Below are 18,205 nucleotides of genomic sequence, written 5' to 3'. Positions count from 1 at the left end.
TCTGAAAAAGCCTGGGTTAAAACAGGTCTCACTGAACATAGCGGACAATGAGGACTACTGAGAACTCAAGAACAATGGCAATGGGTTTTTGATCCTACTGCATGTATTGGCTTTGTGGGAGCCTAGGATGTTTGGATGCTCACCTTACGAGACCTGGACGGAGGAGGGTTTTCCTTGGACTTCCCACGGGACGGAGAGCCCTGATTGCTCTTTGTGCTGACGAGGGAGGGGGAGGGAAAGGGGAGGCGGAGGTGGGGAAGAGACAGAAATATTTAATAAATAAATAAATTTAAAAAAAAAAAAAACACTATGATTAAAATGTTCTAAGCCCATAGTATTCATTATGTTTGAACTGGTAACAGAGACTAGACAGACTTGGCAAAATGACCGATGTAACGTCTTCCTTCAGGTACAGAGTATTAATCACCTTTCTAAACTAACCACATGTGAATTTTAATGGATTCTATTCTGAATGCTGTAACAGCAAATAAATAGCAACTGAAATTTCTGTTAAGTAAATCAGAAGTGAAATTTGCACAGGATCACAAGAAATCAAGCCCAAATTCTGCTCAAGGCACAGTCCACACCAACTGTCGTCTATATTTTACTCAAGCTAAATCCTTCACCAAAGTGATGAGATATACCTAGTGTTTCTTTTGTACAAAAAAAAAAGTATACCCACTAATGTTTACAAATAATTCCCAGGTTCTTTCAAGGGAAAACATACATCTCTGCACAAAAACCTTGTTCTAAAATAAGAATCAAAGATTTCAACCCTGCAGTCCATTTAAAGAATTCCAAAATTATTAGCAATATAGAAGATGGAATTACTCAATGGTAAAGCATGTGCCTGGCATGTGTGACTTCCACAGCACTCCAAACAGAAAAACTGGAGGGTAAACTCACATGCTGTATTTCAGAGCACATATCATGAGTTACCTGGGAATCACCTTGCTGTTAAATGTGACTGAAGCCTACTCCTGCAGGCTGACACAGGAAGATCACCAGTCAAGACGCCAGCCTACACCACAGAGGGAGACCTGGCCCAAAGACATTTAAGTCTAAAAATAATTTTAAGAATTCCAATCAAACCACTTAACTGGCAAGAGTATATGTGTGTATACACACAGAGAGAAGCGTATTTCACCGTTTTCAATAGAAAAACAAACTATTTCAATGTGGAATATCTACAGAAATACTACACAACATAGTTAAGACTACAATATAGAAAAATACATAAAAGATCATTTATATTGAACGTAACAGTTACATAAACCAAGACTATGAATAAAAAAGAATCATTACATTTTTAAATAGAATGAAATCATAAATAGCTAAATTTCTTTCACATTAAAACAGAAATTTAAGTAATCACTTTTTTATTGTTTGTTTTTCAAGATAAGGTTTTTTTCTGTGTGGTCCTGACTGCCCTGGAACTGGCTCTGTAGACCAAGCTGGCCTCACACTCAAGATTCACCTGCCTCTGTTTCCTTTGGTTCTCAAAGTAAGACAGGGTTTCTCAGTATAACAGCCTGAGCTGTTCTAAAACTAGTTATATAGACCAGGGTGGCCTTCAACACAGACACAGAAAGATCCAAAAAAAAGTTGTTGTATTTTTTTTTGGGGGGGGGGCGGGGTTCGAGACAGGGTTTCACTGTGTAGTCCTGGCTGTCCTGGAACTCGCTTTGTAGAACAGGCTGGCCTCGAACTCAGAGATCCACCTGCCTCTGCCTCCCGAGTGCTGGGATTAAAAGCATGCACCATCCACCACTGCTAGCCAAAGCAGTGGTTCTTGAACAACCCTTTCATAGGGATCGCATATCAGATATTTATATTACCATTCGAAACCAGTAAAATTAGTTATGAAGTAGCAACAAAAATAATTTTATGGGGCTGGAGAGATGGCTCAGGGGTTAAGAGCATTGCCTGCTCTACCAAAGGTCCTGAGTTCAATTCCCAGCAACCACATGGTGGCTCACAACCATCTGTAATGGGGTCTGGTGCCCTCTTCTGGCCTGCAGGTGTACACGCAGACAGAATATTGTGTACATAATAAATAAATTTAAAAAAAAAATAATAATAATTTTATGGTGGGGGGGGTCACCACAACCTGAGGAACTGTATTAAAGAAGGTTGAAAACGACCTCCACTAGGGTACTGGGATTAAAGACATGTGATCCCAAGTCCTGGGATCAACTTTGTGTGAGTTGTTTCTCTTTTAAATGGATTCAATCTTGTATAGCCCAGGGTTGCCTTGAACTAACAGAGATCCCTCTGCCTCTGTCCCCAAGACATGGGATTAAAGCTGTGTGCCACCACTCCCTGGCCTCTGGTGGCACGCTTTATTTGTTAAAACATAAACAAAATATTACTACAAGGAACTTAAAATTCCTTAACTATAAAGCAATGGCATGGGGACAACTAACTGAATACAGCTTTAGAAAATGTGCATGTCAGGAGTTAGCCCACAGCATGCTCTTCAATGGACAAGGTAGTTAGCAAGACCTGTGAGGTCTACACTGAGCAAGTTTATTACTACATCCTGGTAAAACAAGCTAGAATCGGATCACCAAGCCTAAATACTCTGCGTCCCGAACAGATCACCACGGTATCATGCTTCCAGTCCTTTAAGACTACAATACCTAATTTTATGTTGTTTTTCTTAAGCCAAAAGCATTTTTTTAGAAAAATTTTTCGTTTATAGGCAGTATGCCATAGTGATATGCAATATGTATTGCTGGTGGCCAAAATATCCAAAAGCAACACTCAGAAAAAGGAACATTGCTAGAGCTATCACAATGCCTGGTTTCAGCTTAAACTACAGAGCCCCAGCAACAAATACAGCATGGTACTGGCATAAAAATAACCATGGAGCCAATTTAAACATTCAGAAACAAACCCAAGCATGTATGGCCAACCGTCAACAGAAGTGCAAAAACACGTACTGGAGAAAAGGCAGCCTCCTTCTGTGCTAGGAAAACCACATATCCACATGCAGAAGACTGAAGCTAGAGTCATCTCTCTCACCCTACCTGGAAATCCACTCACAACAAATCAAAAGCCTGGAACCCTTTCACTGCCAGCAGAGAACACGTCAAGATATAGGCACAGGCAATGACTATACATAACCCCAACAGCTCAGGAAGGACTAGGAAGTGACCAACGAGATTGCATCAAACTATGGAGCAAAGGAAACAGTGAAAAAAACATCTAAAAAACCTCAAGGAAATCTCTACAGACTACTCATCTGACAGAGGACTAATATCTAGTACTTAGTCAATCACTTAAAAAAAAAGTACACCAGGGCTGGAGAGATGGCTCAGAGGTTAAGAGCATTGCCTGCTCTTCCAAAGGTCCTGAGTTCAATTCCCAGCAACCACATGGTGGCTCACAGCCATCTGTAATGAGGTCTGGTGCCCTCTTCTGGCCCTCAGGCATACAGACAGAATATTGTATACATAATAAATAAATAAATAAAGAAAGAAAGAAAGAAAGAAAGAAAGAAAGAAAGAAAGAAAGAAAGAAAGAAAGAAAGAATAATGAATAAATAAATAAATAAAATATTTTTAAAAAAGTATACCAAAAGATGGTACTTGGGGGAGGGATATAATATAAACTATTTGAACATTTGTATGAGGGACTCTAGAAAGATAAAATAGAACTATCATAGCCTGATACCACTCCCTAAGTAAATACTAAAGGAATCAAAACAGCACAGTCAAGTTGCGCACACATCCATGTCTACTGCAACAATATTCATAACAGCCACGTTTATGGAATCACTCAGGTGTCGATCAGCTAAGAAAATGTAGCACATACCCGTAGAGAATTCTTTCAGCCATAAAGAAGAAAATCATCTTGTCTGCAGGACAGACAGAACTAGAGACAATCATGTGAGCAGAATAAAACCAGACACAGAAAGACAAGTATCAAATATTTCTCCTATGTAGAAGAATAAAGGAAGAAAAACACAGGAAGAAGGGACACGGAAGGACACGGAAGGGACAGGGAAGGACACGGACAGATGAGGCATGAATATGATCCATGCATGACAATGTCACAGTGATAAACGCTGTGCTATGACAAATAGGATAGACACTAGAGTCGTTTTGGAAAAAGGAACTCAACTGAGAAAATACAACCAGATAGGCCTGTGGGAAAGCCCATGGGGTTGGTGATCATGTATGCAATGAAGAAGGCAGCTTGAGCAAGTCATAAGGAGCAAGCAGCCAACAACACTCCTCCATGGCCTCTACATTAGTTCTTGCCTCTGGGCTCCTGCCTTCAGGTTTCTGCCACAATTTCTAATCTGATTTCCCTGGATGATGGACTATAATCTGTAAGATGAAACTATCGTGTTCCTAAAGACACCCAGGACAAGTCTCAGTACCTGGGGCTCCTCCCAGCACTTCTCACCCCGCCCCTACCCTAAACCTCTCCAGCCACTGGGGATTGGGCTTCCTTTCCCTCTCCCCAAACTCTGATCCCTCTGTAACTCAGCCATTTTGGCTAAATGCACTCTTGGCTCCCATGCACTCTCTTGGCCCCTTGGTTCCTCTCTCACTCTCCCTTCCCAAAGCCTGGTTTAGTCTGCTGGCCATGGTCAGTCTGGACCCTTCCAGATGCCTCTGGCTGTTTGTTCTCTACGTCACATCTACAATAAAAAGCCTCCTCAACCACACCCAGGAGAGGTCCATTCAAAACCGTCCTACCCACACTTGAGACTCATGGTATTTACTCCAGCAACAGAAGCCCTGAACAAAAAGCACTCAATAGGAAAAAGTGACTTAACAAATAGGAATTAGGATTTCTGCAAAATAAAAAGCAATCAAAAATTTAAAACTAATAAATGATTAAAAATAGTTTCAAAGGCCTGGGTATGGTGGCACAAGCCTAATAACACCAACACGTGGAGGCTAATTCAGGCAGATGGACAGTTTGAGGCCAGCCCGGAATAGAAAGTATGAGCCTGTCAAGGACATCCATTAACATGCCTTCAGTTAGATTAGAGGAGAGACCGGTAATGAAATACAACCACTTACAAGACAAGGTCACCTTGTAAATTAAGAGGAGCCCAAAATAACTATGTATTTTGCAAGATTCCATAAATGAAAAAAATCACTTTACACACGCATAGACACACAAAGAATAAAAGTAAATATTTTCTTTTAGTAATTAAAAAAAAAGTCGGGCGGTGGTGGCGCACATCTTTAATCCCAGCACTTGGGAGGCAGAGGCAGGTGGATCTCTGTGAGTTCGAGGCCAGCCTGGTCTACAAAAGCTAGTTCCAGGATAGGCTCCAAAGCTATAGTGAAACCCTGTTTCAAAAAATAATAATAATAATTTTTTAAAAAAAACACTAAACCAGGTATGGCAGAGCACTCCTAATTCCAGTGCTCAAAGCACAAGGAGGCTCATCTCTGTGACTTCAAAGCCAGCCTGATCTACACACTGACTTTTAGATCAGTCAGGGCTATACAGTAAGACCCTGTCTCAAAAAACAAGCTAACTCAAGGAAACCCAAATAGATTATTGAAAGTTATTTCCCAACAGTAGAGCAAAGACAAGGGCGGACAGTGGTGGCGCACGCCTTTAATCCCAGCACTTGGGAGGCAGAGGCAGGTGGATCTCTGTGAGTTCGAGGCCAGCCTGGTCTACAAGAGTTAATTCCAGGACAGGCTCCAAAGCTACAGAGAAACCCTGTCTTGGGGGGAAAAAAAAATCCGAGAGGCTCAGGTACCTGGTGACGCTGCGGAAACTTATGAACCAGGGCCCTGCTAAACAAGCAGAGCACTAGAGGCCTTACCCAGCTTCCGGCTCTCCTGGCTTCCTGTATACACAGGGGTGTGATCTCCAGCTTCCTGCAGCCATACCTTCCCTTCAGAACCCACTCCACCTTTTCTTCCCAAACTTGTTTTTGTTTTTAGTTTTTTTTTGGGTCTTTTTGGGTTTTTTGGTCAAGGTATTTTATCAATACACAAGTACCTGACACCACCCAAGCCTGCCCACTTCAAGTCTGATTCCTTGATTCCCTGGTGGAAGGACATACAATTCCAGTCAGCTTTTTGTTTTGTTTTGTTTTTTGTTTGTTTGTTTGTTTGGGGGTTTTTCTTGGGGGGGGCTTTTTTTGGTTTGGGTTTTTTCAAGACAGGGTTTCTCTGTGTAACAGGCCTGGCTGTCCTGGAATTTGCTCTGTAGACCAGGCTGGCCTCCCAAGTGCTGGAATTAAAGGCATTTACCACCACAGTCCAGTGTAATTTGTTTTCTGACCTCTGCTCATGCACTGTGGCACATGTGTACCCACACATACACATCGTAACATGCTAAATAAATCCAAAGTTTTATACGTAGAAAGCAAAGTACTCAAAACCTAATAAAATAATGAGTTGCTTTTCTACAAGCTAAAGGTTTACAAATACACTACATTTGCCAGTATGAGATCTTTAAAAAAGACTGATATAAACCAATTTGTGAAAGATAAATAACATGCACTGAAGAAATGGCTCAGCAGTTAAGTGCACCAACTGCTCTTCCAGAGGACCCAGGTTCAATTCCCAGCACTCATAGCTGCTAACATCAGTCTGTAACTACAAGATCTGACACCCTCACACAGACATACATGTAGGCAAAACACTGATGCAAGTAAAATAAAAATAATTTTTTAAAAATGTAATTAACACAAAAGACAATATAAACGAAGCACTAATCTTACCTGAAATGACCATCAAAATGCAAATTTTTACCTAAAACCGTATTCTACTCATCAGACTGGCCTGTAGGCATTTTCTTCCCCCTCCCCGCTTTCTGGTTTCTGTGCTGAGTCTCAGGCAGGCACCACACCATGCCCACACAGCCACATATGTATTTCCCAAGCCACCTCAGTAACACTAAGATAAGCAAACTGAAACACTGTAACACCTTTTTAAGTTGGGCAAGCAGGGCAAAAGAAAACCAGGTGCCGTGAGAATAGGACTCACTTCACTGGCACAGCAACACTATACACAAATGGGCTTATTGTGGGCTAGAGGTCAGGAAACCATCAGAAAATTACATTTAAAAGTATTATCACCTTTCACTGGTGTTGGTAAATATTTAAAGGCGTGGACTGGGAAGAAAACTTCCACAATTACTAGTTTGAGTACAATTAATTCAATCACAAGAGAACTTTGGAAAGGCATAACAAAGTATAAAAATAAGACTGGTAAGATAGTCAGTGGATAAAGGGGCCTGCCACCAAGCCTGACAACCTGAGTTCACTCCCCAGAACCCATGTAATTAAAGAGGAAAACTGACTCCAAAAAATTTTTCTCTGGCCTCCACACACCTGCATACACACGTACACCCGTACACCCGTACACACACACAGACACACACACAAATAAATAAATAAATTTAGTAAGTACAAAAATAATGTGTCCTATTCAACAGAAAATTTCTTTCCTGGTGGTTCATGCTAAGGACACTCTCTCGGGTGGGCAAACTCAAGGGTGCTCACTGATTCGTGCTTCTACACTTGAATTCTGACTTTAACGTCAGTCCACAGCAAACTCCCAGCAGCCTATGTAAGGGAAGCAGAGTTGGAAAGCCTGCACACAGAGGACTCCAGCACAGCTCTGCTAGAAGAGCAGTGGAGACAGCACAGACAGCTGTGCGAAGAGCACACAGAGAAAGTGCTCCTCAGACTGACTAGGCACATGTCCTGACAAGGCCTGCTCTGAGATGTTTACAATCTTTCACATTTCATATGGGCGTGGGGTTTGATATTTCAAACTACTTAACTATCTATACTTTCTTAAAGAATTCTACATAATTAATAAAGCAAAACATGCATACAATTCTCAAAACAGCCCTACACTGTAGGGAACTACTAAGGAATCTAGTAAGCAAACACAACTTACAGCTGGAAAACTAAAAACCTGACACAGTGCAGAGTTTGCAGAGAAAGAAACCATCACAGGAAAGAAGAAATCACAAAGTCAACTTCAGGAACAGAACTATGAGAAAGCACAGAAATTTTGGAAGAAAAATGCAAGAATATCCTCATACTCCTGATCTTAATACAATCTCAGGATACAATGTATAAATCACCAAGGAAAATGATACATTAAAACTACTAGTTTTAGGGGCTGGAGAGATGGCTCAGTGGTTAAGAGCATTGCCTGCTCTTCCAAAAATCCTGAGTTCAATTCCCAGCAACCACATGGTGGCTCACAACCATCTGTAAAGAGGTCTGGCACCCTCTTCTGGCCTTCAGGCATACAGACAGAATATTGTATACATAATAAATAAATAAATATTTAAAAAAAACATTAAAAAAAACTACTAGTTTTAATACAGTCAACATAAAAAATGACAATAAATCAAAATGCAGCAGAAGTTATTTGTAATACATAATCGGCCATGAATTAGTTTTCAGGTCATACAGCCAGAAAGAAAGAGCCAATGGGAAAATCAACAGCCATGTGTTAAGAAACCGAGACAAGAATGCCCAACAACTACAGAAAGCTACAGACAGGCACAATGATGTAGCTGGTCTCTAAAGTCAGCAAGCAGGGAGGTCCTGAGTTCAAGGTCAGTCTGAGCAACCTGTCACAGAAAGAAAAAGCAATCAAACAAAAGTTAAGTACCATGACTACAAGGTTTAAGTGGAAAAGGGAAGCTTCAAATAAATTCATACAAAAAGAGTCCCATTTACAGAGTTCAAAAGGAACAAAACAAAAAAAAATGGCTTAGGAACAAAACATATACGCAAGTTTTAAAAAAGGCAAAGAGCAGCTGGGCAGTGGTGGCACACCCCTTAATCCCAGCTTTTCTTGAACTCAGTATGTAGACTAAGCTGTCCTCAAACTCACAGAAATCCACTTGCTTGCTCTCCCCCAGACCTAGAGTGCTGGAATTAAAGGCAGCGCCTCCTGTGCGTAAGTATTTTAAGTCCTTATTTTAATCCATTTTTTAAACTAACCAAGGTCATCTTATACAGAGTGGCACTCAGTCTCCACCACAGTATAACATTATTCCCTCACCAAAGGTCTCCAGAGCCCCCACATCACTCTCCTCTGTCCCCTGAAAGCTCCTAGGAAAGAAACAAACTAAAAGCGACAGGCATCCGTCAAAGAAAGGAACTGCAGGATACAGGCTTAATTAATTCATTTGACAAATTCTTACTTAGCACCTATTATAGCCAGGCAATGCCTTAAACACTTAGCACCTATTATAGCCAGGCAATGCCTTAAACACTTAGGTTAAACAAAGGAGTATCAGTTGTAATGGCATCTAGTTATAATCCCATACTGGGGAGGAGAAGACAAGGTTGAAAATTCAAACCAACCTGGGTTACATAGCAAGTTCAAGGTCAGCCTGAGCTAGCGATGATTCCCTCCCAAAATAAATACATACATAAACAAGCAAAATAAATAAAATACCTGTTCTGTTAAAAGCTGTATTATAGTATGTGTTTGAGGGTAGAAGAAATAAACCCAATTAACAGGGAAATTATACAGCATGCTAGAAGGCACAAGGGTTTAAAGAGAAAATGTAACATAGTACAAAAACCAGAACACAGCACAGAGACTAGAAGTAGGGGGTATCGTTTTAAATAAAATAGGCATTAAAAATGACACTTGAATAGCAAAGAAGGTAAGAGAGTAAGTCACAAAAATATCTTACGGGGAAAGTGATAGAAGGGTAATAGACCACCTACAGACCGTAAGCCAGGCAGCAGGGGTGGGGTTAGCAGTTAAATTGAGGCAACAAGGGAACGGAGAGGGCAAGCCCAGATTGTGTAAGACCTTCCAGGCTGTAAGGGCTGCTTCTGAAAAGGGATATGCTCTGCTGCTGCAAAGACTGCGGGGCTAGAACTGACGCAAGGAGGCCAGTTAGGAGGGCAACTTCAGCTGTCTAAGCGAGAGGCGAGTTCCTTGGACTGGGCCATTAGCAAAGCAGAGCGACTGGATTCTCATCGTGTTATTTAGAACAAGAAAAATCAGAGCATGTCAAGCATCAAACAGATGAGCAGAGATAACGCCAACAATTTTTGCCAGACCATTGGATGGATGGCATCAGCTGTAAAGGGGTTCAAGCATCGGAAGAAGCAGATAGAGAAGAAGCAGGGAAACTCAGTTTGAGTGGAAGAAAGACCTAACACTGTCTGAAGTGCAGAGGGAAATCAGACTAGACATACGAACAGATATTTGAGCCATGACACTGGATGAGACTGCCAGAAAAACAGAAAGAGAAAATGAGCTCAAGGATTGGACATATCCTTTTACAGGAAGACCAATAAAGAAAAAGTGCACATTAGTGAGATGGAACCCAATACGCAGAGAATCCTGGAAGAAAGGAGTACAAACAAGTGCAACAATTAGTGAACAAATCACTTGGCTGAAATCAGACTTAACGTGTAGTTAAAAGTTCTCAATTCTTCTGTCGTCGTTAAATGAGGGAGATGAGCAACACAGCACTTGCCTACCGTAAACGGGGCGCAGGGTCAGTCCTCAGTGTTGGGGGGCATAAATGATATGCACAGCAGCAGAACCCGGCTTAAAGAGCTGAGCGAGTCCTATACCTTTTCTGGGAATGTTATATTTCCAATCAGAAACGCTACCAAAATTATTTTTTTTTATTGAAAGTTTGTCTGGCTTCTTTGTATATAAAAGTGATTAAAAGCCCACAGGCAGCCTGGTCTACAGAGCTAGTTCCAGGACAGGCTCCAAAAAAAAAAAAAAGGCCCACAGGAGTCAGGTGTACTGTACTAGAGGCAGCTGCAGAGACAAGGATCTCTGAGTTCAAAGCCAACCAGGGCTATACAATGAGTACCTTTCTTTTTTGTTGTTGTTGTTGTTTTTTGTTTGTTTGTTTTAGTACCAAAGTGTTACATTAATTTATTTCATAAACTTTAATTTTAAAAATTGCAAATAAGAACATCAAACACCAAAATTCACCAGACCCAAAGTATATACAACTTAATGAGCTTCTATACAGTTAGGATTGACATTCAAAATGGAAGTTGTGAAGCTACACGTTAATTTTACACTTTCAGTGCCTATCTACCACCAAAAATAAAAAAATCCTTGTCAGAATTAGAACTAGAGAAGCAACTGGCCTCATAACCTCAATCATAACTCATGTCAATCACCTGCACTATCCTTCCTCATTCCCATATTTAGTCTTCCTTGTTCTTTTGCCTTCATGTTGTATGTACATACATGAACACTGTTTCACATATGGAATAGGTATTATAGGCTAGACTACACTCACAAGAGAGAACATTCAGTTATTCCTTTCTGGGATTGTATGGCCTTAATTACTAGTATATATTCCAAGTCTATCAATCTTCCTGCAAACTTTTGACAACATTTCTCCTTAGAGCTGGGCAGCATTCTGTTTTATACAGAGACCTATTTTTCATTATCCACTCATTGTGGATAGACAACTAGGTGATTCCAATTCTTTGCTATAGTGAATAAACATGGGGGTACTACTACCTCTATGGTAGAGACTAGACCCTTTAACAAACTCTGGGTACTACTACCTCTATAGTAGAGACTAGACCCTTTAACAAACTCTGGGTACTACTACCTCTATAGTACAGACTAGACCCTTTAACAAACTCGGGGTACAACTATCTCTATAGTAGAGACTAGACCCTTTAACAAACTTGGGGTACAACTATCTCTATGGTAGAGACTAGACCCTTTCTTTTTATATTTATTTATTTATTTATTTATTTATTTATTTATTTATTTATTATTTATACAGTATTCTCTCTGATTGAATTCCTGCAGGCCAGAAGAGGGCACCAGACCTCATTACAGATGGTTGTGAGCCCACCATGTAGTTCCTGGGAATTGAACTCAGGACCTTTGGAAGAGCAGCCAGTGCTCTTAACCTCTGAGCCATCTCTCCAGCCCTAGACCCTTTCTTTTAAAGGTGGATGAGGGGACAGTGTTAAAAGCTAAAGCTCACAACCTTTTTTTATTTTTATTTTGGAAACAGGGTCTTACTATGTGACCTTAGTTGGCACCTTTCTCTGGCTTGTGCTGGGATTTAAGACCCCATCATACCCAACAGTATTTTTTCAAAGTGAAAAGGATTAAAAGCAACTTATTACACTGTCAGCTCTTCCAAAGACACTGTAAGCACCAATCCATTCACCTGACAAACACTTGCAAATTATGACTTTTCTCTTCCAGACTTTAGAGATAGCGGAGTTAAGCAAACTCTTTGGTTCATGGCACCTTTATTAAATTTCTATGTATAGTTCATACTTTTAGACCAATTTCCCCCAGGCACTTACACAAAAATTACATCTTTTTTATCAGAACACCCCAAATAATGTTCCTAAGAACTGAAGCAGCTTGAAGTTTATAAATAAGCAATCACTGTCACCTCTAGACAGTTGCTTCTAGCCTCTATGCATACTTCAGATTTGCCTTCAAAGTTCTTTCCAAACACACAAGCACCTACAAGGTTACTGGCAAACACCTAAACAACCATGAGTAGCGTGGCCATTTCCTGCACTTCCTTACTACCTGTAAGTCAGATTCCTAAACCAAACCGTCCTGGAACCATTACGTTTACTACCAAGTAGTGAAAAACCTTTTTAATCAAAATTTTGCTATAAAAAAAAGCATAGAAGTAACAATACATATCCCAGGGCCAGAGGTATCACTCCAAAGTACAGTGTTTGTCAGGCATTCTCAAGATTTTTGGTTCATCCCAAAGCACCCCTCCCTGCAAAAACAATACATCCTCCAAATGTTTCAAGGAAAATTCCAACTAAAAGCTGACCAACAACCAATCTTAATGTTAAGCCTCAGAACACATCTCTACTCTTTAGGTGTTTAGAAAAACCTAACAAAAGAAAATCAAAACCTACAAACTAGCAAGTCTGTGAACCGCTTGAGTGGAGAGGGTTTGGGATATATTTTGATTTTGTTTATCGGGTTCTGTTTGTTTTGGGGGAACTACAACAGAGGAGACATGGGGCGGGGATTACAACAGACTGCTAACACTTAAGGAGGACACAGAAATAATCCAATACGATAAAAAAAAAAGAAACTAATGCCTCTTCATAATGCTGACAATGAATCAAGAAAGGATAAACCGGGTAGCCTTTATGACATTGAAGCGTTTAAGACATTTGAGGCATTTTTTCCAATGGGTCCCGTTATATATGAAGTGTGTGTCTCAGTAAAGTAGAACACTTTATTCTCTAAATGCATCTGATACTTAAGACACTTTATGTCTACTGAGGGCAACAAAATTAAGAGATGCTTCTAACTCAAAGTAGGCATGGGAAAGAAACCTACATAATTTAAGCCCGGCTATTTCAAGTAAAGTCCATTTTAAAAAGGCATGGGGGAGGGGCTTATTTATCAAATATGAACAGTTCTTGCGGGACATACAAAATACAGGTCAGCCAGAATGCTCCAGCTCAGCCCAAGGTTAGAGTATCTCAAGTCTCAAGCCACAGTGGAGCCGCTGTTGCCGCTAGTCTCTGGGTGAGGTGGGCAAACATTCAAAGTGGGCAAAGTCATCTGCTAATTACACAACGCAGTGTCTAGTCCACCTTTGGGGTGCTCCCCTTTCCCTGCGTGTGGGGTGTAAATTTCTCAAAACACCCTACAACTCTGAACTGTTCAGTCATGGCTCTTGGAGATAGACTTACTCCAGTAGCTGCTTGGGAATCCGCGTGTAGCAGAGGCCCCGCTGTTAGAACCCCGGTTTCCTCCTCCTCCCCCTCTAGGACCGGCTGACACTAGACAGCCCACTTTCAAACCTGATCGCGGTGCGGCCGGACAAAGGAGAGGACGCTGCTCCCCTCGAGTCCCGGTCTGGGGTGGCCGGACTCTGCTCCCTCAACCCCCGAACGGGGCCCGGTCCGGGACGCCCCATATCCCATTGTTGGGACTGAGCGGACACACCCCTGGGAGGGAGGGGAACTTCCCGGGTTTCCCCCAACTCGGCGCACCGGGCGGTGGGAGGGGCCGCGCGCTCCGGGACCGGCGGGAGGCGAGCGGCTCCGGCGTGGCGTAACGCGTGGCCCGGCCGCAGCCCAGGGCGCCCGGGGCGAGGCGCTCCCTTCGTCCACCCTCCTCAGAGCCTTAATCCGCCCGCCCTCCCGGGGGCCCGCGGGCACGGCTAAAAATAGGCTCCACGGTCACCCCGCGGCCCGAGCGGCCCGACCTCGCCCTCGGGAGGCGGCCCCGGAGCGCCGGCGGTGGCGGAGCACGGGTCGGGCCTCGCGGCCCCGGGGAGGCCGAGGCGGAACCCCGGAGCCCGACCCCGCAGGCGGAACCAGAGCGGGCCGGCGGCGGCGCGGCCTGGGCGGACGCTGCAGACTGCGACCCCCGGGCCGAGGCCTACCAGGCGGACGCGCCCGAGCGCACGGAAGCCCCCGCGCCCCGCTCCTCACCCTGCACAGCCGAGAACCGGGCCGGGACGAGCGGCGCGGGCTCCACCGCCGGGTCAGCGCGCTCCAGGCCCCGCCGCAGCAGCTCAGGTGCCGTCGCGCCGCCCCGCAGGAAACGGGCGGCTTCGGGGCGGGGCGGCTCCGCACGTCCGGGCGTCGCGGCCAGAGCGGCCGGGAGATCGGCCTCTTAAAGGGACAGGCCCGCGCGGCCGGCGACCTCGAGACGCCCCGCCGCCCTGTGGAGACGGCGCCCCTCAGCCTGGAAGTCTATGGAATCCCTTCATCGACTCGGCGCTGCTCTTCCTCCCCGCCCCCCAGTCGGCCATGGTCTCACGTGACCCTCGCCCAAGCGTACCACTTGGCCCCGACACCGGATAATTCCTTTTAACCGAACTCAAAGTTGCTAGAAATCACGCGCACTCACACTCAGCTGGGTGTGAGTTATTCTCAGAAATTGAGGAAAAAAAAAAAAAAAAAGCCGAACTCTGCCTTTGCTGAGTATCTATAGAGTTCTCTCTGAATTCTCTTTGGAGCACCGAGAGAAAGATGAAGCACCAACCTAAATAGTGTGCGAACACTGTGAGGTGCAGTGTCTGCTGGCTCGTGGTCATTTTTTAAGCCGGGGGAAATAACGAGAACGCGCAGCGCGAAGAGGGATTGACCTTAGAATCCCTGCTTCTCTATGCCTTAAGGGTGGAAGTGGGGTGTTGATTTTTAGTGGTTATTTTGTATCACTTTTTTCAGAGAATGGGGGTCACTACCCAGAACGTATCTTCTATTCTCAAAAGTTACCAAATGATTGACACACTTCTGGAGTTGGGGTAGAGACACAAGAATGAGATACATCACCTATATCCTGACTAGGGACATTCCTTAAGGATTTGAGCTGCAGAAAGGTCTCAATATTAACAGAATATCCTCATTATAGGCTAGTTCAAAGAATACTGTGCATCTGTATTCAGATGACTTCTGTCCAAGTTCTCCAGAGCACCTCCAAAGCAGAAATAAAAACTAAAGCAGAGGTGGCGGCAGCCTGATGAGCTGTTGAGAATTCTGCCCTGATCACTAGAACGCTTTCTCCACCGCGAAATCCTATCAGATTTTAACCCAAGGAGCCTGCTCTTCCTAGTTTCTCATAAGTATTACTCAGCCCTCAGCGGCTCCAAGACCCACAAAATACTGTTTCTAAGCTGCTGTCTCCTGAGCCTGTGAATACCAGAAGATCCGGCTTTGTTGGGAAGTGAAGCCATTAGCGGCTTAATACAAAGGGGGACTGTGTCATTTCTGTGATGGAATTTAAAGGTTCTTGAACAGCTTACAAACAACTCTACACAAAAAAAAAAGGGAAGGAGAAAAAATATGTTTCCAGGTAGAATTAATTTTTTCTATCTGACTTTAGGAAAAGGACACTATTATTTTACACACTATTAATACTTAGGTGCATTTGTTAGACAGTAAAATGGTCTTTAGGGAAACGGTTCTCTAAATGTACTGCTGCTTATGGTCGATTAAAAAGTACAAATGCAGCAGCCACTTCATCTTCTCTGGATGAACTTTTGACTTTTCAAAGGGAAGTGGCTGGTGCTTCATTCTTTGTAAGCTTTCTAATTGTTCACATCAAAACGAGTGCCCGCTGGCAGTAGTGCACACCTTTAATCCCAGCACTCGGGAGGCAGAGGCAGGCGGATCTCTGGGAGTGCGAGCCCAGCCTGGTCTACAAGAGCTAGTTTCAGGGCAGGCTTCAAAGNAAAAAAAAAAAAAAAAAAAAAAAAAAAAAAGAGTTACCAGAAATGTTACAGGTGGCAATCCCTGTTGGGACTTAAGATTGACCCTCTTAAGTTTTGAAGTATAATAAAATGTAACGTAATTAACTGTAATTAACACATATAATTAGCCTAAGTTATAACTAACTTTGCTGCTTACTACCCTCCAATGTTGCCAGAAACCACAACTAACTTGCTAAAAAGGTTTAGCACTCAGCATTAAAATAACCAAAAAAATTAAACCTTATTGAAAACTGTCAGGTAGAATGTAGTTACCTAAAAAGTATTTCTCCTTCTACCCCTCATTTGACAAAAGTCCAGTTTACTGCTTTTAGTATGGAGCAATTTCTATCTTCCTGGATTCTGAAAAAGATTTAGAGACATGGAATATACAGACAGAGGAGGAGACGCCTGCTATTCCTGCAACATATGAATAGAGAAGATTGTGTCTCCTGACGCCACCAGCTCAGGGAGGCAGAGATGGACTTACGTGCAAGGCAGGGCACAGACCTGGGAGGGAGGATTCCAAACCCACCTTCACTTGAACAATGAAATAAGAAGGTTCTTAGAAACTTCAGCTGCACATGTACAAGTAACCAGCTCTTAAAAGAGTTGAGCCATGCAATGCTGGGGCACGCCTTTAAACCCAGCACTTGGGAGACAGATGCAGGTGAATGGCTATGAGTTTGAGGCCAGCCTGGTCAAAAAGTGAGTTCAAGGACAGCTGGGGCTACACAGAGAAACCGTCTTGAGAAACACACACACACACACAGGGGCTAGTGTACAGATGGGAATCTGTGTTGTGCCCCTTGTATAGGTTTTCAAACACATGGCATGCAAGGGCTGCTTGCATTACAAAGAGGGTCACTCAGGATGTATGTTCCCATTCTTGAATCTGGGCGGGCTCTGTAATAGCTGTAACCAATCAAAGGCAGCAGAACTGACATTATGCCAAGTTTCAGGCCCGCATCGTTCCACTCACTGTCTCTTGGAGCCACTAATCTTAGAGCTCTAAGTTCCCTCTGAAGAAATCCCACTCCGTTGCTGAAGGGACGACTTCGAGAGACCCTGAGATTGGATGAAGAGGGAAATAGCTCAACTGGACCCCAGTCTTTCCAGCAACTGTCCCTTCCAAGGTGCCACATTGATGAATGAGTTTGCCAAGCGCCACCATACACAGCTGGTTGAGTAGTTTTGAAAAGCTACCTTTGGGTACTTCTATATATTGTTTAGGAAATGTCACACTTTTGAGAAGAAGTAAGCAGAGCCCAAGCTCTGTTGCAAGTCATTATTCTGTGAAGGCTACAGAATAATCTTTCTAGACGACAAGTCCCATGACTCGGAGCTCTGGCTGTCAGCCCTCTGGCATCCTGAGGTTCTCACTCCTTCAGCATGCCCTCCTGGCTCTGGTTCCTATGCTCTTGCTCTCTGTCAGTCATGTGAGAGGTGCTTACCTGACAGTGTGTTCTCTCTCCCCATTTGATACCCGTCCTGCGGCAATCTGCTCCTACGCCCACAGCTAGATCCTGCAGGACTCCTTAGCAAAGTGACCAGTGACATTCCTGGGGACAGCCATGCAGCTCTTACAGTTCATCTGGTACAGATTGTTTCTTGAACAGCTCCTCTTTCTTTGACCTCCGTCACATGACTTTTCTGAAATACAAGATGCCATGCTTCTGAGATGGGAACCCATTTCCCATCAGAAAGAGTCATGTCACAGCTAAGACCTGAAGTGTTTACCAGAAGTAGCTGATGTGACTCAGTGGTGGGAAATGACTGCTAAAGACACAGTTCAGGAGATGAGCAAGAGACATGGTAGCTTGCAACACTGGAGTGTTGCTCTACACAGAGCAAGATAGCTCTAGAGAGCCGCCAGCCGCAGTCAGAACAGGAAAGCGTACAAAGCTCTAAAGTGCATTATGGGAGCAGAAAGAGAAAAGAAAGGGAGCTGGCTCTTCTCATTGTTCTCTCTCTCTCTCTCTCTCTCTCTCTCTCTCTCTCTCTCTCTCTCTCTCACACACACACACAC

General features: G+C 43.4%; 1 protein-coding gene across 9 annotated transcripts in view; it reads right to left on the bottom strand.

The window, feature by feature from the left end:
* Positions 1–14,558, bottom strand: part of Ktn1 (kinectin 1) — a 98,018-nt gene extending 83,460 nt beyond the window's left edge. For 7 of the 9 annotated variants that reach the window (XM_050162381.1, XM_050162383.1, XM_050162386.1 and 4 more), the window contains exon 1: positions 144–216. The gene's annotated coding sequence lies outside the window, so the exon portion shown is untranslated. Of the gene's footprint in view, positions 1–143; positions 217–14,416 lie in introns of those variants that run through there. The other 2 variants (XM_050162388.1, XM_050162387.1) reach the window with 2 other exon arrangements.
* Positions 14,559–18,205: the final 3,647 nt, after the last annotated feature.

The sequence above is a fragment of the Alexandromys fortis genome, unplaced genomic scaffold, assembly GCF_014885135.2.
Source record: "Alexandromys fortis isolate MF-2015 unplaced genomic scaffold, M_Fortis_MF-2015_v1.1 scaffold_130, whole genome shotgun sequence".
Classification (NCBI taxonomy): domain Eukaryota; kingdom Metazoa; phylum Chordata; class Mammalia; order Rodentia; family Cricetidae; genus Alexandromys; species Alexandromys fortis.
Note: the sequence above shows the minus strand (reverse complement) of the source record. Positions and strands in the feature narration are given on the sequence as shown.